The following is a 23,870-nucleotide window of genomic DNA, read 5'->3' on the forward strand; positions in this document are numbered from 1 at the left end:
TAAAGTGAGAAATCTGCCTTGGAAATCTGAAAGCCAATAGTGACAAGATACTGTCCTATCTTGTCAGACCATGCTCTAGGTGCTTGCTTCAAGCCATACAAGGCTTTCTTCAACTTGCAAACAAACTCAGGATGAACAGCATGCACATAACCTGGTGGCTGCTCCATATAGACCTCTTCTTGCAAATCACCATGCAAGAAGGCATTCTTTACATCCATCTGATGTAAAGACCATCCCTTTGATGCAGCCATAGCAATGACTGCTCTTACGGTTTCCATCCTTGCAACCGGACTGAATGTTTCTTCATAGTCAATGCCATATGTTTGTGTATACCCCTTGACTACTAATCTTGCCTTGTATCTGTTCACATAACCATCTACATTGTGCTTCACCTTATAAACCCACTTACAGCCAATTGCATTCTTACCTTTAGGCAAAGGTACCAATTCCCATGTAGCATTTGCTTCGAAGGCATCCATTTCTTCATCCATGGCTTTCTCCCATTTTTCTTTTCCCATGGCTTGCTCAAAAGAAGTGAGTTCTGGTTCTTGTATCACTTTGACCATATATGTATAGTGAATGGCTGTAAATCCATCATATTTCAGCCTATCCACAGGATACCTAGCTCTGGTAGACCTGCGCAAAGTAGGTTCACTCCCAGGTGCTCTCAAAACATCCCTGGTCTTCCTTACTCCAGGTGTAACAATAGAAGGAATACCCAACTCATCATCAATACTCTGTTCTGAGCCATTGGATTCACCATCCACATAAGAGTGACCTGCATTCACATCAAACATGGGCTGATCAACCTTCTCTTTTCCTTTTTGTGATACCTGCATACCACTATCTGCATTGCTTTGAGAAGATTCTCCTGATCTCAATCTGCCTGTCCATGGGAAAGAATGTGAACCACTGCTAGAGGACGCTCTAGGTCCACTAATATTTTGTGACTGCTGCTATGAATTTTGTGCAGCATTACCATTTTGTGCACCTACATCATCAATCACATTTACTGGTTTATACAAGCTACTCATCTCATCAAAAACAACATCTCTGCTCACTCTAAACTTACGAGTAGAAGGGTTATAGCATCTATACCCTTTTTGCTGCAGAGAGTAACCAATAAAGATGCACTTCCCAGCTTTTGGATCCAACTTGGATCTCAACTCATCTGGCACATGTACATAGGCAATGCAACCAAAATTTTTCAAATGAGAAATATATGGTTTCCTACTAGTATACCTCTCCTCTGGAGTCATCCCATATATTGCTGCAGTGGGAGTCCTGTTCATTATGTAGATTGCTGTAGCAACTACCTCAGCCCAATAAAAATCTGGCAAGTTTTTTTCGTTGAGCATGGCACGAGATACCTCTCTAATATGCCTATTTTTTCTTTCTGCAATTCCATTTTGTTGTGGGGTATGATTGCATGAATATTGCTGCTTTATGCCATGCTCCTACAGGAACCTTGCAAACTCATTTGAGAGGTACTCTCCCCCTCCATCTGACCTTAGGCATTTTATTTGCAGGTATGTTTCTTTTTCAACCATAGCTTTAAGAGTTTTGAATGCCCAAAAACTTCACTTTTTTTTTTCATAAAATACACCCAAACTTTTCTGCTATAGTCATCAATAAAAGTGACAAAATAATGACAGCCTCCAAGAGATGCAGCTTTAGTAGTCCACACATCAGAGTGGATTAATTCCAATGGCTTCTCACTCTCTTGAACATGTCTAGGAAATGGTTTCCTTGCCTGTTTTCCAAATTGACAGGCTTCACATACCTTATGCATTTCTGCAACCTTGAATTTTGGCAATCCTGCAACAATATTTTGGGCCTGCATTGATTTAAGTCGCTGTACATTAACATGACCAATGCGTTTATGCCAGATATCAATATCTGCAACTACACCAGTCCCATGTGCGAACATTGCTGCACTCAATTCAGGCATGTCCGCATCTAACGTAAACATTCTGCCCTTCTTCTTTCCTTTTGCTATCAAGTGACCTTTATTTTTCATATCCTCAACAAAGCATCCATGAGGATTAAATCTGACCTGCAAGCCCTGCTCAACCATTTGACCAACAGAAACCAAATTCTTGGTGATATTCGGGACATGAAATACATCGAACAGGTATTTCTTTTTTCCATCCTGCATAGACAAAGGAATTTTTCCAATCTGCACAATAGGATGTGCAGTATCATCACAAGTCTCCACAAATCCTGGTTTTTCCATTTTCCTTGCATCCTCCATCCATTTTGCATGACCTGTCATGTGGTTTGATGCACCTGAGTCAACATACCACACATCGTTGCTTTCTTCTGCACTTGTCACAGAATTGTTCATGTGTTGCACCATAAACAAATGCTCATTTCTGTCATCACCCTGTCTACTAGAAGATGCATAATTCCCTTGTTGCAATTTCCCATTCATGATGTCATTCTGCTTTTTATAGCAGTCTTTAGTCATATGACCCATTTTACCACAGTAGTAGCATTCAACATTGTTGTTTGGATTTTGGCCTCTTTGCCATCCACCACGACCTCTTTGGCTCCCCCTGCCTCTAGAGTTACCACGGCCTCCAAATCGGCCTCCTCTACCTCTGTCTCTACCTCTTCCAGCATTTGAGTAGAAGACTGCTTCTTTTGAAGTTCCTCCTGAAGAAGATGCACCACCATTTCTCTGCTCCTCAGAAATTAGAAGAGCAATCAACTCCTCAAAATCAGAAAATCTTTCACGGACGGAAATGGATGTTCGGAACTGTGCATAATTCTTTCCTAGACCATTCAAGGTCACAGAAACTAAATCATTATCTTCCACTGGCGACCCAATGGAAGCAAGTGCATCTGCAATCTTCTTCACCTTCATGTGGTAGTCATTGATGCTCATACTTTCTCTTTGCACATTATGCAACTCTTGCTTGAGCTGCATTTTCCTGGCTTGCGTATTTGTGCTATACATTTTTGACAAAGTATCCCATGCCCCCTTTGGCGTACTTGCATCCTGAATATGCACAATCATAGAGTCTGAAATACTGATAGACAGCCAGTACATAACTTTCCTGGCTCTCTCATGCCATGCTTTGAATGCCTGCATTTGTTGTTGATTGGGAACATCAGGAAGAACTGGTTCTTCTTCATTTCCTGCAACAAATTCCCAATATCCTTTTCCCATAAGGAAATTTGTCATTCTAAACTTCCATGCTTGGAAGTTGTTCTTGTCAAGCTTTTCAGTGACAATCTGTGAAAGAGAATCAGACGCCATTACAGAACACTGCAAAAAATTCTATCACTGCAAAGAACACAGCTTGAGCCTCACAAGGGCAAATCTGCAAAACTGGCGAAAGTGGTATTTGACCACACAGTCACTTCCTAGTGACGATTTTGCATATACAGGAACCAAGGATGATTTTGTAACTCCCAATGTCTCTGCACACGAGCATACGATGCAATATCTGTGGTAACTTTTCACCGACCTGTAGAACAGTGGTCGCACAGCATAAAACAGGGCTTTTTCCTGAGTGCGTGCAGAAAACTTCCGCCTCCAAAATAGGCCCCGAAATGGCCTCAAATAAAAAAAACAGGGTCTGCGAGGGCTAAAGCCCCTTCCCGCAACATATACTGCCCTCTTGCTTCACCGCAAAGGGTGTCTCAACCTGAGACAATGCACTCTTGCAATTTCCGGCTGTGCTACCTACAGAGATCTGCTCCCATAACAGAAAATTAAAGCAACACTGCTCCTCTTACCAGAACACCACGAGCTTGGCTTGCTTTCTTAAGCTCCTTACCACAAATAAGGCTCTGATACCATGTCAAGATTGTGGGAGAGAAGGAAGGAGTCTCACTTGTAGCTTTCTTGCTTGCACAATGGGGAAATACACACAGAGGTGGAGGCTAAAAACAGATTTCCTCTTCTTAGTTGTGTGTGCCAAAAAGAACTCTAATACAAAGAAATAGAAGAACCCTATATATGGGTCTCAAACCAAACTCAACTAACTAAGGTGGCATACTAACTGAGCCACGAACTAGAGTAGATAAGGATAGCTATCATGTAGCTATTATTCATGGGCGGTGTACCAACTGCATCTGCAACTGACAAGTCAGTGACATAAATGCACAACGGTCACCCTGGCATATCACGAGTGGAGCTCGATATCTCAACAGTCGAAGAGCATCAAAAAGACCCATGCCCTCACAAGCATGATAATCTACCTTGATGAAAATATAGCTACACAAAAAATAGAATAATTATAAATTAAAACAATCTATTCTTTAAAATAATTTTACAAGCGGAAAAGGCAAAAGCCATGACTAATGGTCACAATCCATTCTTGTGATAAGTAATCATTCAATGAATGCACAATCTAGTTCTTCCTCAATCTCTACGCAAGTGTAAGACCCTACTTGTCTACTATGTATTCGTCTCTTTCTCTATTTCTACATGGTATCTACGAGTCAGGCCCAAGAACCCGAATAACCAGGCTGGTGCTTTATTCCTCTGCTTTTGCTTCACGTGCTTGATCACCATGGTGCAAGTGACTGTCATACAACATACCTACAAGATTGATAAATTGACTTGATAAATTGACCGATCGCAACTATCAACCTTGAAAAAAAACCATGGAGATATTCTTGAAGAAGATGGATTTATTATCCATATTGATGGCATTGAAGTTTGCCCAAATCCCAATAAAGCTTCTGCGAATGATGTTCACGATTGGGAAGCAGGATATTTAACCGCACGCTTGGAATTTCTCCTACACATGGATGATTCCCAAAAGCAATCAGTTCATACTTTGACTGCATCCAATGCAATTTGGAAACAATTAAAAGATACCTATGAACCTGCTTATGTTGGCAACCAAGTAAATCACCTCAAAAATCTTATTAAACTTAACATGACCAAGGATTAAGATTTAGAGAAGTTCACATAGCAGTGATGTTTGCAACTTGACAATGTTATTCTCACTGGTCTTAATCTCCCAAATCGTGTACAAGAAATTTTGTTGTTGGCTGCCCTTCCACCATCGTGGCATGCTTTTACTACAACACAATCTGCCTCTACTACTCTCACCATACCTACCCTAATTCCAGTCATTATTCAAGAGGCTACCTTATGACATCCCAACGGTACTACTATTTCATCCACTTCTTCTTCAATGGCTATGTATGTAGGCTCCCCTGGGTGTTTTTCCTCAAGGTCTTCTTCAAAATCCTTTGCTCGCCCCAAATCACATCCATCTGCAAAGGGGCAAAAATCCAATTCAACTTTTTGGTTGAGCAAGCCTCATTGCAAAATTTGCAATCGTCAAGGCCATGTTGCAAAGGATTGTTGGAATAGAAAAAGACACAATTCCAAATTTTCTAATTATAAGCAAGTTAATTGTGCAAGTGACTCAATTGAGTCCTCCCCCTCTCAAACTGCTACACCTAGTACTCAATCTAATTGTGACTCTCTTTGCAACAAGGATGCTTTTCTTGTTTTCCTTACACTCCACGTTCAAGAGCCTATGCCTTCAAATTTTTGGGTTCTTGATACAGGCACCACATGCCACTTGACTTCCGATCCTTCATATCTTTCATCCTACAAACGCTTAGAAAAACCACTCGATGTCCGCTTTGGTAACAAAAGCATCCAACAAGCTATATGTGTTGGTATAGCCCATATTAAACGTCCTAATGGCATCACTGTCATTCTTTCCCATGTTTATCATGTTTCTAATTTAGCAAAAAATCTTCTTTCAGTCAGTAAGACTAAGGGAGGTACATCCGTTGAATTTTTTGGCCATCATTGTCTACTTTTCCATCACCTCTCAAATGGTCATGCATATGTACATTCATGTCCTAAGATAGGATGCTTGTATCTCCTTGGTCGGAGCCAGCCAACTTGAGAAGTCCATAGTGCTTTTCATAGCACTAAAAGTTATCATTCAACTCTTCTTTGGCATTATCGCCTCGGCCATCTAAACCATGTCACATGAAACATATTAGTAATAAGGCTTTAGCCTATCACCTAAACACAACCAATTAGCCTTATGTGACGGATGCATTTATGGAAAAAAAATTAATCAAAAATTTTCTCCCAATAGGGCTTAGTCTACTAGATCTCTTCAGCTCATTCATTCAAACTTTTGCAGTCCATTCCCCATCCAATCCTTCCAGCATAATAAATACTTTATTACCTTTATTTATGATTACACACACTTCACCGATGCTGCCTTCCTACAGAATAAAACCAACTCATTAGTATTATCCCACTTCAAAAAATGTAAAGCCCTTTGCTGCAAAATCAGCAACAAGGAACTCTTCTTGCTATTCAAACTGATAATGGCAATGAATATACTTCATGCCTCTTTTGGGATTACTACCAATCTTATGGCATTGTCCATTGTTACATAGTCCTTGAAAACCCACGATAGAATGGGTTAGCTGAGCGTAAAAATAAGACATTGCTAGATTCTATAAGGAGCATGCTAAAGATTACTGCTCTACCACCAGTTTTTTGGGAAGAGGCACTATCTACAGCATGTTTTCTCCAAAACCAGATCTACCATTAGTCCATTGATGTCATTCCCTACACCCTATGGTTTAATGAATTACCTTATTGTTCTCAATTTTGGGTCTTTGGCTCACCTGCGTATGCTTTTTATCCAAGGATGATTGCAGCAAATTGCAGGACCATCCTCTTAAGGCTATTTTTATGGGATGCACCATGCAAGTCCACTATCATTTTATCACTCTTTGAAGAGGTCCATAATAATGTTGTTGAAGATGAATATTAGAGTGCATGGCATCTATGGAAAAAGATTCAAGAACTTTATGCCAAGTAGAGCCCTACTTCATAGATGTATTGGTTTAAATAGTTGAAGGATATCCGCATGAAGGAGGGGACTCCATCTTAGTAGTGACCTATAAGGAAATTTAAGATCAAGAGTTTTCTAAGTCCTTCAAGAGTTTTCTAGAAGCTCTTGGATCTATCAATGTGGTAGTTTGTCATGCTTGTAAAAGTATGAACACTTGTAAAAGTATTTCAACATGAATATATAAGAGCTAGCTACATTTGAAACAAGAGCTAGTTTTTGTATGAGCATCGAGCTTGGCTACCACATAGCAAGACCTACACTCTTCAAGCCCGCAAGTGCAGTAAAGTGGTCCAGCTGTCAAAATAGGCTCGGAGCTACTCTTCGAATCAAGGCCTTAAGGAGAATCCCATAGAAGCATGTTGCATGATTCACATCAGGGTATTTCGTTTTCAATCCTAGGAAATACTCTTGATTCACATCATGGTATTTTGCTGAGAGTTCATCCAAAGATTAATCTAGGAGCATGAAGTTAAAGAGTGATTATCTACATCCAATTATGAAATATAGCCTCTATAACTTTAGAGAAACCATCTTCATTGATGAATTCATCCAAAGATTAGTCTAGGAGTATGAAATTGGAGTGATTCTACATCCGAGTCATTAGTTATGAAACACAACCAAGGGGAGTTGGCCTAAACAATTTCAGTGTTGTTCAACAATTATGCAGGTGCCTATACAATAGCTTCCACATGCTTAAGTGCCAAACATCAAGATATTCTCAAGGAGCAATGTTCTCTTTGAAAAAGACATGAATCAGTGACTAAAATTATCTACAGGATGGACTTCAGTGATGTGCAACATTTGTGCAGGTGCTTGTACCATAGCTTCCACACACTTAAGTGCCAAACATCAATATATTCGTAAGGAGTGACCTATAAGGAAATTGAAGATCAAGAGTTTCCTAAGTCCTTCAAGAGTTTTTCGGAAGCTCTTGGATCTATCAATGTGGTAGTTTGTCATGGATCTCTGCATGAAGGAGGGGACTCCATCTTTAGAGAATGGTTTTTCTAAGTCCTTTAGGAGATATTAGCAAGCATCTTGACCCTTATTGCTGCTCTAGATCTCAAACTTCATTATTTGGACATACATACAACTTTTCTCCATGGCACACTTCTTGAAGATATTTATATGGAGCACCCTCCACACTAAACCTCAATGGAGCATCTGGATTACATATGCAAACTTCATCAATCTCTATATAGGTTGAAGCAATCTCTGTGTCTATGATTCCATTGCTTCAAAAGTTTTATGCTTTCAATCGGGTACTCTTATCTCTAGTCTGACTCTAATATTTATATTCGTTTTCAGATAAGTGATTTCATAATTGTTGCACTATATCTCTGACATACCTCTTATTGCTTCGTCTATGGCCTTGACCACACATGCTAAATTTGATTTATCATTTTCCTTTGCCATTATCAATCTAGGTCCCCTAATCCACTTTTTAGGATTACAAGTTATCCATGATCGCACTTTAGGGACCCTTTCACTACATCAAACTAATTATATTGATCAATTCCTAAAAGATTTTGGTTTTAGCGGTAGTAAGTCGGTCTCATCTCCCCTTTCTTTCACTTGGAAGTCGTCCCTTCTTGATTGTCCAAAAATTGACAAAGATAAAGAATTCATGCTTCAATGTCCTTATAGGTCGCTAATAGGCAAGCTTCGGTATTTTGGCACCTATACTTGCTTGAATATTTGTCAAAGCATCAATTCTCTTTCCCGCTTTATGCATAACCCCAATATTCGTCACTAGAAATGCTTTAAACGTCATCTTCATTATTTAAATCATATTTGTCATTTCACTTTAGTTTATTCTCGTTCACATTTTCAGAATCCATTGATGGCCTTACTTGGCTAGTGAGATTCTGACTTGGGGGGCATTGATTCATGAACATCTACTATCAGTTTTATCTTTGTGATGGTAAGCAGTGCCGTCACTTGGCAATTGAAGAAACAAACTACTATTGCACTTTCAACTACTGAAGTGAAATATGTAGCTGTTGCATTGGCTGCGAAGGAAGGCCTTTGGATTCAAACTTTGATGGAAGAGCTATGTATCACACTAAAGCCAAGTTTGAAGATTTTGAAGCGAGGTGAACCTTGAAGTGGAAGCATGAGCGGAAGCAAGAGCTATGGTGGAAGGGGCAAGAGCAAGAGAGAGACACACACACAATGTGGAAACTCCAATAGTCGCAATGTGTGACTGGCCTTCCCTTTATTCAAATGTCATTGAAAGAATAAAGAATGAAGTGACAGTGATGGGTGCCCACCACCTACAGTGTGCAGGTGTGGGTACTATCAGTGTAGTAATACACGGGCAGCTAGGCGAAGGCACCTTTACCCCCAGCAACCTCCAAAGGCAAATCTGCCTCAATGAGGAGTGAGAAGAAAAGAAAAAAAGAAAAAAAATAGTATGACATGTACATAGATACAAGAGGATGAGGAAAAATGTTATCTCATCCAACACCCATCAACTTCCTAAGGAAGGCAAAGCGCTTTGTAGAGGGGCTTTTTGTGAGCAAGTCTACAGGATTCTGATCAATTGAGATCTTGACAAGGTCAATAGACTTGTCCTCAACAATCCCACAAATGAAGTGATACCTCACCTCAATGTGTTTTGTCTTTGCATGGAAGACTAGATTCTTGGCTAATTGGAGAGCACTCATACAATTCAAATGTAGTGTAGGGATAGCATATGCAATACCAACGTTAGCAACCAAATGACCCAGTCAAATGGCCTCCTTGCAAGCCTCAGTGGGCTGCAACATACTCGACCTTTGTAGTAGAAAGAGCTGTGCATTTGTGCACCCTAGACATCCATGAAATGGCACCTCCAAAAAAAAGGGAACACATAGCCAAAGGTGGACTTCCTACTATTTGCATGTCTTACATAGTCAGAGTCAATGTATCCCATGACTCATGTATCCTGGCTGCCATAACATAGGCACATATCAGCAATGCCCTTTAGGTACCTCATGATACCCTTCACATCATCCCAATGCCTCTTACCAAGTGTAGCCATACAATGTACCACAACACCAACTGCAAAAGAAATATCTAGACGTCGGGTGGCTATCATGGCATACATAAGGTTGCCCACTACAGATACATAGCAAATCTTGGCCATCTTGGCCCTCTGCTCATCTATCTATGAACATGCGGTATGTGATACCTTCACATGAGAAGGCAATGGACAACCAAGAGGCTTTACATCCTGCATATAGAAGCGCTCAAGGACTTTATGAATGTACTCTCTTTGTGATAGATAGAGTAGTCCTTGATGCCTATCATGCATAATGCGCATACCAAGAATATGAGAGGCGTGTCCTAGATCTTTCATCCCAAAGCTCTTCTTGAGCTAAGATTTAAGAGCATCTAGCTCATTATGAGCTTTCCCTTCCAAGAGCATGTCATACACATAGAGTACCAAAATCAATAAAGATCCATCACGGACTTTCTTTGTGTACAAGTACGGATCCATAGCATTACGGTTGTATCCCCGTGACTGCATAAATGTATCAAACTTATGATACCATTCCCTAGGTGCCTACTTGAAGCCATAAAGACTTTTCCTCAATCTACACAATAGGTGTTCCCTGCCAGGCTCTGCAAAGCCCTTAGGGTGCTCTATGTAAATCTCATCATGCAAGTCCCCAAGTAAGAAATCTATCTTGACATCCAATTGATACATGTCCAAGTCAAGCTGTGTAGCCAAAGAAAAGACTAAGCGTAGGGTGGTCATCTTAATCACAGGAGAGAAGACCTCATCAAAGTCAACACCATGCTCCTACTTAAAACCCTTTGCTACCAATCTGGCCTTGTATGGCAACCTGGGGTATCCAAAGTACTTTTCAACTTGTACACCCACTTGCAAGGTAAATCCCTCTTGCCATTAGGCAAGGAAACCAAATCCCACATACGATTCTTATACAACGAGTCAATTTCAAATTGCATAGTCCTCTCCTAGGAGTGATTGTCACCCCTGCATATAGCCTCATCATAGGTGAGAGGCTCTCATATATCTGTAACCAAGAAATAATTTATGGAAGGCTTATAGCGGTTAGGATGTTTTCTATCTCTAGTAGAATGCCTCTGCAAGCTATGTTGCCTATCCAATATCCTATGTAACATTTGGTCTAACATCCTGGCCATGAGGATCAGCTGGTGCAGGCTGTCTAGCTAGTTGTGTAGGAGCAAGGGGCTCCTCTTGAAAGATAACCCTACATATCTCAACAACTTTCTCAGGCTGCATATGCATTTTTTCCATAATGGAATGCAACATCATGGTTGTGGATAAGTTTCCGCGCCTGTAGATCCCAAAGACGATATCCCATCTCACCTGCATCTCCATAGCTAAGGAAAATGCATTTTACACTTTTAGGATCCAACTTATTGCATTTATCCTTGGGCATATGGCAAAAGGCCTCACATCCAAACACATGCAAATGAGCATATGAGGGAGGCTTTCCTATCCATACCTCATTTGCAACCTGGAAGTCAATACCATTGTAGGGTGACCTATGAATGAGATGCATGGCAATAGAGACTGCCTCAACCCAAGCATGTTGTGGTAAGAGTTCTTGGTTATACATACTATGGACCCTCTCCTAGATAGTCCTCTTCATACACTCGGGCATACCATTCTAGGGAGGGGTGTAAGGGGTGGTCAACTAACTCTTCATACCCCGCTCATCACAAAATTGCTCAAAAGTAGGTGAGACATACTCATCCCCATTATTTATCCTTAGGCATTTCAGCCTATGCCCAGATTGGTTCTCAGCTAAAGCAAGCTAATGCTAAAATACTATCAAGACATCAAACTTCTGCTTTATGGGATAAGCCCAAAACTTATGTGAAAAGTCATCAATAAATGTAATGAAGTACTTTGCACCCCCTAGTTTACTGATAGGGCATGGATCCATAAACATCAAAATGCACAAGAGCCAATGGCTCACCTATGCGTAACATACCAAACTTCTTATGTGAATTTCTAGTCTGCTTGCTATATAACCAATGATCACATGACTCAAAATGCGAGTAGTCAAAAGGAAGGATATATTGTAAAGCATGAAGCATTTTCATTCCTTTAGAGACATATACCCCAAATGATCATGCCAAAGAGATACATGTGGGAGAGAACCCACTTCCAAAACATGATCAAGAGTAGAACTAGATACAACCAAGGGGTAGAGGCTGCCAGACTTGGCACCTCTTGCAAGAACAAGTTTGCCATGAGTTATATTCCATACAGAATCACCAAAGTATATATGATAACATGCATCATCAAGCTGCAACACACATAAGTCTTTTAGTTAGTGCGGGTACATGACGTAAATTATGCAAAATAAAAGTGCTACCGGAGGAAAACTGTAGAGTGACATTGCCAATGCCAACAATAGCAAGAGACCGATCGTTACCTAAGCACACAATACTAGATACATTGCGATAGGTTTGAAACCACTCACAATAGGGGGTCACATGAAAAGATGCACCTGAATCCAAGAGCCAACACTGTGCATGAATAGACTGAGCCTAGCCTTGGTCACTTGAGAGGCATCACATGAAGAGGCTACTAAGATGTAGTCACCATCGAACTCCTCAGGCTGCATGGCATTTATCTCCTCAATCTTTATGCTGGACTTTGCAGGTCTAATGCTACGATCATTGGATTTCTCTTGTACTTTTTCTTTCCCTTTTTCTTTGTGCTTGCCATCGTGCATCTCATGGCATTGCGGTCGTATGTGTCCTACTTTTCCACAATAATGGCATGTAAGATCAGACTTATGCGCACGAGACTTGCTGCATCCACCATGTGACTCAGACCAGGACTTCTGAGAGTCCTTCCCATGTCGATCATTATCTTTTGTGCCACTTTTTCCACCTCTAACAGATAAAGCATGTGAACTGCAAGAAGCATCATTGTTTTTCCTGTTAATTTCTTCAGTTAAAAGAACACTCTCTACATCTTGCAATTTCAACCCATCAAGTTTGTTGGTCCAAACTGTAGTGTCAAATACATCCCAAGACTTAGGTAAAGTGCCAAGCAAAAACAAACGATGCAGATTATCCTAAAACTCAATACCCCGTTGAAGAATATTCTTCATGATAGAATGAAATTGGCTAAAGTGAGCAAACAATGAAGTCCCCTCCTTCATGCAGAGATCCATCAACTATTTAAACCAATATATCTATGAAGTAGGGCTCTACTTTGCATAAAGTTCCTGAAACTTTTTCCATAGATTCCGTGCACTCTAATATTCATCTTCAACAACATTATTATGGACCTCTTCAAAGAGTGATAAAATGATAGTGGACTTGCATAGTGCATCTAAATCAGCCTAGTCATCATTATAGAACATGGTTAGGAGTCTCTAGAATATCCTTTGCAAATTACATGTTGAAAGATGGATGCTCTAACAAAATCAATCCAAATAACTCAGAGAACCCCTCTACCACCTTAGAGTCACAGTTAATGTTCCCATCATAAACCTAAAACTTATTCACACTAACCTATAGGCATTGTTATTTCATAGTTTGGCTTCCAAACCATGACCATCTCCACTATATGTTTCCCAATGTGCTGCAAACACTGAGAATTTTGAGATACAGGGATTATCGTAGCCTCCTCTACTTCTGTCTAACAAATATAGATATTATGCATTGACTACAACTCCTCTCTAAGAATCTCCAAAAAACTTTACTAGCTTCATAGCCTACTACTCTTAATTAGGATGGAGACGATGATCATTCTAGAAGTATGCAGGTTTTCTTTAGATATTATGGCACTTCAATATTCTCTATCCTTCTGCGGCATTGTAGGTAGCAAGTAGCTCCTTTATTATCTCACAATTATGCTTCCTCCCATTACATGCTAGTGTCACCATCTAATTTCCATCTTCATCCCCCCCCCCCCCCCCAAACACGTGATGTCTCCCTACTCACGATGAGCACCATCCTTTTATACCTCCTTTGAGTTTATCATTTTTATCCTTTTAAAAATACACCCTTTACTTTAGCTAAAGTTTTAGCTTTTCAAATTAGTAAGCTTTCTCTTCATGCTATTCAGCGTGAGAATTGTTTAAAAGAAAATTTACATAAGAAGTCACGTCTTTGCTTTCTACACTTTTCGTATCTCGTCCTCATGCATAAGGCACTTTCGTGTGCCCAACATTCTTTGAGATATTCAAACATGTCCTTGTGGGGATGTGTTATTATATCCAACAATTAGTATTGTCCATTGTCAAGAATCTGAATGTGGGGTTGATCAGGGTGTGTACAAAATGATTGATTGTTTACCGTGTTTACCGCAGTACAGAGGAGCGAGAAAATGGAAAAAAGAAAATAGCAAAAAAGGCACAGGATAAAAGAAGGAAAAGGCGCCTTGATCGGTAACCAAACCCTAAAAAATTTAAATATTCAAGCACAACCCCCAGGAAGTCTCAGTGTCACCCTGAGAAAGCAAAAGAGTAAAAAGTGCGAAGCGCTCCAGAATCCTTGTAAAAGAGTGCCAGGCTCGCTCCTGTGCAAATTGTATGTATTAGTTGGGAATAGGATAAATTAGAATGTGGGAAATGAGAAATGGGCTTAGGCTAATGGCCAGCCATGTAAAAAAGGGGATGACCGCCCAAAGAAGGGAGGGCATGTATATAAAGTTCAAAAGTGAATGAGATGCTCATTCTTGTGTGTGGCTAAAGCTTCTTCTTCTTCTTCTCTTGTTTCTTGCCTTCTTGCTTGTGCTTGAGAAAGGGAGTGAGGGAGTGTGAGAGGGTGAGGGAGTGAGTGTGTGAGTGAGGGATCATGGAGAAGAAGCTCTCCATCTCCTCTCTCCATCTTCTTCTCTTCTCTTCTCTTCCCTTGTCTCACGCATGTCGATGGAGGATGGAGCTCATGGGAGAGGGATTGAGGTTTCTTGAGCTTGCCACAAGGATCGTGGAGCTACCGGTGTGCAAGAGAGAGGAGGGTACTCGATTGAGCATCAAGGTAAGCTCACTACACTCATAAGGTAGGCATGGCGCGTCGGCTATGTGAGAGGTAGCCATGGCCGCTAGGCTTGAAACGCTTGATCAATAAGCAATCCATAGGTCTCAGGGTAGAGCTTGTAGCTCCCCTTCATTTTGGTTCCGTTGCCGGGACCGACGGAATCGAGCCTTGAGTGCCACGCGCATCAAAATCGAGCATATGAGTAGGGCCTTTGCCCGAAACGGTGCTTGAGATAGATAGGAGATTTAGGAGGTTTAATCGTTGGAACAAGTAAGTATTTTGAGTTTTTTGATGAGTGCTTGAGTAGATAAATACAATCCATGCTTGGTTTTGCGATTTTTTGTTAGCATTAGGTAGGATAGGATTAAGATTTGAAATTGAAATGGTAGGGTTGCAAATCCATGCTGTAAATCTAGTTGCAATAAGAAAAATAAGACAAAAATCATGTTTTTTAAGGGGAAAATCACAACAGGAAAAGGCTCTAAGGTTAGAGAGTGGTTGGGCAATGCTATGTAAGGTTGGGGTAAGGGGAGAAGAGCTCATTTGCATTCTGACTTAGTTGAGAGAGAGCAAGAGAGAGTGAGAGAGCTACAGGCACAGGAGAGGAGTGGACGCCCTTTGATCACACTTCCCGGGTGCTACAGGTATACAAATCTCTTCCTCGGCATGCCCTTGTGTGTATTTGACAGTCTAGAATAGCTAATCATCAACATAACACTAGATTCGTCACCATTTTCATTGTCAAAAGTGCACCGACCCCGACGCTTTTGGACGTCCGAACCCGAGAATTAGGCAGTTGGCTGCCCCGAACCTAGGGTTCGGTGTTCGGCCTTCAAGCATTTGGCCACGTGCCGTTTGGGCTTCGGGCTTTGGCCGCCCGAACGAAGGCGTTCAGGCTTCGGAGTTCGGCCTTCGGGCCATCTAGCCATTCGGACCTTATCATTTGGGCTTCGGCGGTTCAGCCCCTCCAAAATCAGGATTCGGCCATTCGGTGTTCAGACGGCCGAATCGGCCTGCCCAAACCCGGCCATTCAGCCCAACTTGAGTTCGCAACTTGAGTTCGGCCCTCAGACTCAGCCATTCGGCCTTCGGCCTGGCCAAACGAGACATTCAGACTTCGGCGGTTCGGACACCGATTCTGGGATTCTGACCCTGCCATTCATGCCAATTTTGGTCGAATGCATTTTTTGATATTATTTTAATAATTTAAGCCCAGACCCGCGTTGTTGGCACTAGCGCGACCCTGTAGGTGTGAGAAAATCATAGAAAACTTGGCCGTGTGGCTAGGAAACCTAGCAGAGTGTGTTGTCATAGCCTAGTCGCAACAGTAGACCAGACATCAAACCCCCATATACCTGAGAGATGCAGTAGAGACCTAGATTTTAACCAAGCGGCCGTGTGCTGACCTCATACCCAGTGGCCAAGAGTTGAAGGTATCATTGACATCGCACTTGAGTGCCGTAATCCCGCACACACAGTAGGCCACATTGGTTGTGCACTGAAAGAGTAGAAAGCCTGATTTCGCACTGAACGCACAGACACCACACTGAGTGTACATAATTTGAGGATTGGTTGTAATAACATGGAATACGCTCAAACATAATCATTCAAGGAACCCACCAATAGGAGTGAACCCTAAGTCTTAGCAGACAAACAGGGTTAGGACCCAGGAGGACATTAAGTGGATGCGAGGATCCAGAAGATGACAACATAGAGGATCGGGCGCTGCCAAAACTACTCGAACTAATCGACGGCCTTGTGGAATTGGAGGCAGAAATAATGTCAGGATCAAGAGGCGACCCCGGTAGACCTAGGAGAATTCCCAGTCTCAGTACAGGAACTAGTCCATGACTACGATTTACTTATTAGGATCATGATCTAGGGAAGACTTGTAGAAGAAATGGTAGCAAGCCTCGAAGAAGACAGAAGAGCAATCAGGAGAGCGCTAGAAGGCATAATTGCCTACAACCATGAGCAAAGGGCTAGAAAGCTACAGCAAGACGTAGATATGTACGAGGCTAGAAGGGTGCTAGACCTACCTAGGGCAGCCAAATCTGGACCGAATGAAGAGAGGGAAGGCTACTAGAGGCTGACATGACATTGAGCGAACTTGTAGCCAAGTGACTTATGGACAATACGTCCGTTGAGCAGAGTGCTACAGCCCTAGCCACCGCACTACTCTCGGGATTGGGAGTCATGCAAGGGGCTAAAGGGCAAGCTAGAATCCCTATCGTAGCAAAACAGCTAGCGAAGTATAGCAGTGAGCCATACAACTTCATGGAGCAGTTCGAGAAAGTATGTGAAGCAAACGGTCTTACTGACCTTGCGCAACACTCTCAAGCTTTTGGCCTGTGCTTAGGCGATAAGGGGAGAATCAGGTATTCTAGCCTCGATGACACAGAACATAAAAACTTTGCTCGCCTTAAGGGCCTCTTCATCAAGAGATTCTCGGAGGCAGGGTATTCTGACAACCTCATCGTCCGGTTGATGAATATCAGCCAAAGGGAGAAGGAAGATGTCAGGGACTACGTCACTCATGTGCATAGCCTCTTCAAAAAGATCCCTGCCAATGAATGACCTACTGAGAGGGCAGTGTCTACAGTATTCATGAACGGAATTCGGAGTGAGGAGCTCTACAAGGCTTTGGCCAGTAACTCTACCTTGCAACAAGACGTGCTGGCTAGAGTTTTCAAAGAGGCAATATGTGTAGATGATCAGCTTAGGGAATGAAGCATGAGGACTACCAGCCGAGAAAGTGCAAATCAGAGGGATCTAGAGAGATCAACTATTTCGGGAGAAAAAGCAATCACTAGTGTGCAGGAAAAGGGAAAGAGTATGGACCAAGGCCAAGAGATGGCGGAGATGAGAATGGAGATTGCACGACTGCAGGAATTGATAAGGAAGCCTGTGCGATCGCATGTATAGTGTATATACTGTGGCGGCAATCACCTCCTAGCTGAATGCCAAGATCTTAGATCTAGGCCATGCTCAAATTGTGGTGGATTCGGGCATGATGCATTGCATTGCAGGATGCCGAGGAGATTCCCATACGCACAGCAGCATTTATCCTATGTACTTAGGTAATAGACCACCCAATTTCTTTGGGAGGGGAGCCCAATCGGCACTCCCTGCATCAAATGACTCAAGACCTGCCGTACCTAGGCCGGAGATGAACCCAACAGGTATACAAAGACCACCAGGGCCTTTTGTAACCCACCCATCAAGCGATGCTCTAATTCACTATGTGGAAGAGTCTAGTGAAGAGGAGACATATGTCAACCTGTACATATCCTATGACGAGGAGAGCAACCCAGTCCTGATGGACTATCGGGCCAGTGCCGGTGATGGAATTAGGTAGAGGAAGAGGCAGAGGCTTTGGAGGGCCAAGCCAAGATCCGATCACATGCTAGACCTGCAGCCATCCAAGCCACATTTCATCACATTGCCCAGAGAAGGAATAGGCTAACAAGGACAAAGCGGATCTCCGATGCACAGAATGTGGGATCACTCACCTGTTTCCTGATTGTCCTAAGCGAAAACCATCAACTAGCTCTGCCAATGTACCGACAGTACCTCTGGGCTGTTTGGAGTGGAAACCTTTGATAGTGAGGGCACACTTATCCCACTACAGGTTATGACGTGAGCTCAAACAAGGCAGGCAGGTATCTCCTTGCCTAGATCAAGTAACCTTGATGAAGCCTCAATAGGAAAGAAAAGCCGAAGGAGAAGGAAAAAGAGAATAGACGCAAAGATAACCCTTAAAACCGAGGAAGCCACGACATTAGTGACAGGACAAAAAGTCACGTATGTAGAGGCAGAGACCTCAGCCCCGAAGGCAGCTGAGCTAGGGAGTGACAAGGTAGGGGAATATCCCCATCCCAAACGGATGTAGAGGCAGAGACCTCAGCCCCGAAGACAGCTAAGCTAGGGAGTGCCAAGGTAGGGGAATATCCCCATCCCAAACAACAACTTGAAGCTATAGCCAAAGTCAAGGAGTGGGTCATGGATGCCCAGGAGTATCTCAAGGATGCTGAACCCATACTAGAAGACCCAATGGACGATTTTTCCAACGTGAGCACACCAGTCTCATCCACAAAACCACAAACTAAAAGTGTATCCTTACCACAGGGGGAAACTCAGTAGGAAGGCCAAAGGGGGACTTACCAGGGCAGACAGAATGCATGGCCCAGGAGTGCTATCCTTAGGGGAAGACAAGAGCCCAACAGTCTCCTTGCAGCCTTGCTGTCCACCCTAGTAACTCTAAGCGTAGAAGACTTGCTTAGGCATAATCCTTCTTTATGGCAAGAGTTAAAAGATTTGGTGGAGGGACACACAAGACTTACAGGTGCTGATCAGCAAGATCATGATGCAGGTACGCAAATCCCAAGTCTAACTCTACACTCAACTCTTAAGTCATTGCACATCAATGCTTTCTGGGAAGGCACTGAAATGCATGCAGTCCTACTTGTTCTAGCCTTAGGAGATATGACGCGGAAAGGAATTGTAGACACAAGCGCCAGTGTTAGCGTACTAAGCCATGCAAAATTAGAGGCATGGGGAAACCCTCCTATAGAGACTGCTAGGTTCAATGTCACGTTAGCAAATGGAATGAAGGTAAGGCCATTCGGAGTCTTAAAGAACTGGCCAGTAAAGATTACAGGTGTGTAGTTTTCCGTGAACTTCATTGTCATGAAGGGAGTGGACTACGACATACTGCTAGGTTGACCTTGGATGAGAAACGCTCGAGTCATTGAAGATTGGGGGAATGGTTTGATCTTCCTAGGGAGTAGAATTGAAGCAGTAAGGGTAGAGATGGACACTTGGAAAACGACCCCCGTTGACCTAAATGCCATCTCATCCATGCTGAAAGGCGATACTCAAACAAGCAAACCCTATGGATCACTCACTAAATATATTCCCTGCCCTACGGATGAGTGGGATTGGATGCACGTCTTGGCAACCATTGACCTACCATTCTCAGATGAGGAAGAACTATATCGGCAGGCTGCTAAAGCCACAACCATGCCAATAGAGGAGCCAACTATGCCACTCTGCATGATGGCAGGAAGCTCACTCAACCCAAGGAAACTTGTCTCGTTCCATATCCCCAGCAATAAGCTAGAGCTTCAGGAAATCGTAGAGTATCTGACAGACACACTGAAGGGCAACTTGGCTGCCAACCTAAAGCCTCTACGTGATCTGTTGACTAAGCTAGAATGGAAATGGACCAAAGTCCACGATCTGAATTTGTTATACAATTGGGCTTTAGTTACTGACGACAAGGAGACTGAAGAGAAAAGCTTAGGTGATGATGAACGGTCTGAAGAGCAAGACTCTGACAACGAGGAATATGAGGACTGCCGCTCTACAGGAGATGAAAGTGAGGAAGAGATAGATACAGTAGAGTATGACACAAAAGGGAGAATGATAGAATAAATCAAGGTAGACTCGAGACCCAAGAAGGAAAAGACGAATTGGAGTGAAAAAGGAGTCATGCGGATGGAGTGCGATATGTTGAGATATCGAGCTCCACTCGTGATACGCCAGGGTGACCGTTGTGTATTTAAGTCACCGACTTGTTAGTTGCAGATGCGGTTGGTACACCGCCCCTGAATAATAGCTACATGATAGCTATCCTTATCTACTCTAGGTCGTGGCTCAATTAGTATGCCACCTTAGTTAGTTGAGTTTGGTTTGAGACCCATATCTAGGGTTCTTCTATTTCTTTGTACTTGAGTTCTTTTGGCTTCCACAACTAAGAAGAGGAAAACTATTTTCAGCCTCCACCCTTGTGTGTATTCCCCCATTGTGCAATCAAGAAAGCTACAAGTGAGACTCCTTTCTTCTCTCCCACAATCTTGACATGGTATCAGAGCCTTGTCTGTGGTAAGGAGCTCAAGAAAGCAAGCCAAGCTCGCGGTGTTCTGGTAAGAGGAGCAGTGTTGCTTTCATTTTCTGTTTTGGGAGCAGATCTCTGCAGGTAGCACAGCCGAAAAGTGCAGGAGTGCATTGGCTCAGGTTGAGACGCCCTTCGCGGTGAAGCAAGAGGGCAGTATATGCTGCGGGAGAGGGCTTTAGCCCATGGCGACCTTGTTTTTTTTATTTGAGGCCATTTCGGGGCCTATTTTGGAGGCGGAAGTTTTCTGCATGCACTCAGGAAAAGGCCCAGTTTTATGTTGTGCAACCACTGTTCTACAGGTCGGTGAATAGTTACTGTAAAAATTGCATTGTATGCTTGTGCGCAGAGACATTGGGAGTTACAGAATCATCCCTGTTGCCTGTTGATGCAAAATCGTCACTAGGAAGTGACTGTGTGGTCAAATACCACTTTCGCCAATTCTGCAGATTTTCCCTTGTGAGGGTGAAGCTGTGGTTTTTGCAGTGACAGAATTTTTTGCAATCTTCTGTAATGGCATCTGATTCTCTTTCACAGATTTTCACTGAAAAGCTTGACAAGAATAACTTCCAAGCATGGAAGTTTAGAATGACGAATTTCCTTATGGGAAAAGGATATTGGGAATTTGTTGCAGGAAATGAAGAAGAACCAGTTCTTCCTGATGTTCCCAATCAACAGCAAATGCAGGCATTTAAAGCATGGCATGAGAGAGCCAGGAAAGTTATGTATTGGCTGTCTATCAGCATTTCAGACTCTATGATTGTGCATATTTAGGATGCAAGTACGCCAAAGGAGGCATGGGATACTTTGTCAAAAATGTATAGCACAAATACGCAAGCCAGGAAAATGTAGCTCAAGCAAGAGTTGCACAATGTGCAAAGAGAAAATATGAGCATCAACGACTACCACATGAAGGTGAAGAAGATTGCAGACGCACTTGCTTCCATTGGGTCACCAGTGGAAGATGATGATTTAGTTTCTGTGACCTTGAATGGTCTAGGAAAGGATTATGCACAGTTTTGGACATCCATTTCAGTTCGTGAAAGATTTCCTGATTTTGAGGAATTGATTGCTCTTCTAATTTCTGAGGAACAGAGAAATGGTGGTGCATCTTCTTCAGGAGGAACTTCAAAAGAAGCTGTCTTCTACTCAAATGCTGGAAGAGGTAGAGGTAGAGGTAGAGGAGGCCGATTTGGAGGCCGTGGTAGAAATCAGAATATGCAGCAAACTCAAGAAAACCAGTCCTATGGAGGAGGACGTGGTAACTCTAGAGGCAGGGGGAGCCAAAGAGGTCGTGGTGGATGGCAAAGAGGTCAAAATGCAAACAATAATGTTGAATGCTACTACTGTGGTAAAATGGGTCTTATGGCTAAAGACTGCTATAAAAAGCAGAATGACATCATGAATGGAAAACTGCAACAAGGGAATTATGCATCTTCTAGCAGATAGGGTGATGATAGAAATGAGCATTTGTTCATGGTGCAGCACATGAACAATTCTGTGACAAGTGCAGAAGAAAGTAATTATGTATGGTATGTTGACTCAAGTGCATCAAACCACATGACAGGTCATGCAGAATGGATGGAGGATGCAAGGAAAATGGAAAAACCAGGATTTGTGGAGACTGGTGATGATACTGTACATCCTATTGTGCAGATTGGAAAAATTCCCTTGTCTATGCAGGATGGGAAAAAGAAATACATGTCCGATGTATTTCATGTCCCGAATATCACCAAGAATCTGGTTTCTGTTGGTCAAATGGTTGAGCAGGGCTTGCAGGCCAGATTTAATCCTCATGGATGCTTTGTTGAGGATATGAAAAATAAAGGTCGCTTGATAGCAAAAGGAAAGAAGAAAGGCAGAATGTTTACGTTGGATGCAGACATGTCTGAATTGAGTGTAGCAATGTTTGCACATGGGACCGGTGTAGTTGCAGATATTGATATCTGGCATAAACTCATTGGTCATGTTAATGTACAGCGACTTAAATCAATGCAGGCCCAAAATATTGTTGCAGGATTGCCAAAATTCAAGGTTGCAGAAATGCATAAGGTATGTGAAGCCTGTCAGTTTGGAAAACAGGCAAGGAAACCATTTCCTAGACATGTTCAAGAGAGTGAGAAGCCATTGGAATTAATCCACTCTGATGTGTGGACTACTAAAGCTGCATCTCTTGGAGGCTGTCATTATTTTGTCACTTTTATTGATGACTATAGCAGAAAAGTTTGGGTCTATTTTATGAAAAAGAAAAGTGAAGTTTTTGGGCATTTCAAAACCCTTAAAGCTATGGCTGAAAAAGAAACAGGTCTGCAAATAAAATGCCTAAGGTCAGATGGAGGGGGAGAGTACCTCTCAAATGAGTTTGCAAAGTTCTTGCAGGAGCATGGCATAAAGCAACAATATTCATGCAGTTTTACCCCACAACAAAATGGAATTGCAGAAAGGAAAAACAGGCATATTGGAGAGGTATCTCGTGCCATGCTCAATGAAAAAGACTTGCCAGATTTTTATTGGGCTGAAGCAGTTGCTACAGCAGTCTACATAATGAACAGGACTCCCACTGCAGCAATACATGGAATGACTCCAGAGGAGAGGTATACTGGTAGGAAACCAGATATTTCTCATTTGAAAATTTTTGGTTGCATTGCCTATGTACATGTGCCAGATGAACTGAGATCCAAGTTGGATCCAAAAGTTGAGAAGTGCATCTTTATTGGTTACTCTCTGCAGCAAAAAGGGTATAGATGCTATAACCCTTCTACTCGTAAGTTTACAATGAGCAGAGATGTTGTTTTTTATGAGATGAGTAGCTAGTATAAACCAGTAAATCTGATTGATGATGTAGATGCACAAAATGGTAATGCTGCACAGAATTCACAGCAGCAGTCACAAAATATTAGTGGACCTAGAGCGTCCTCTAACAGTGGTTCACATTCTTCGCCATGGACAGGCAGATTGAGATCAGGAGAATCGTCTCAAAGCAATGCAGATAGTGGTATGCAAGTATCACGAAAAGGAAAAGAGAAGGTTGATCAACCCATGTTTGATGTGAATGCAGGTCACTCTTATGTGGATGGTAAATCCAGTGGCTCAGAACAGAGCATTGATGATGAGTTGGGTATTCCTTC

This window comes from Lygodium microphyllum, chromosome 9 (genome assembly GCF_053477565.2).
Source record: "Lygodium microphyllum isolate KBCC chromosome 9, Lygodium_microphyllum_v1.1.10, whole genome shotgun sequence".
NCBI lineage: Eukaryota > Viridiplantae > Streptophyta > Polypodiopsida > Schizaeales > Lygodiaceae > Lygodium > Lygodium microphyllum.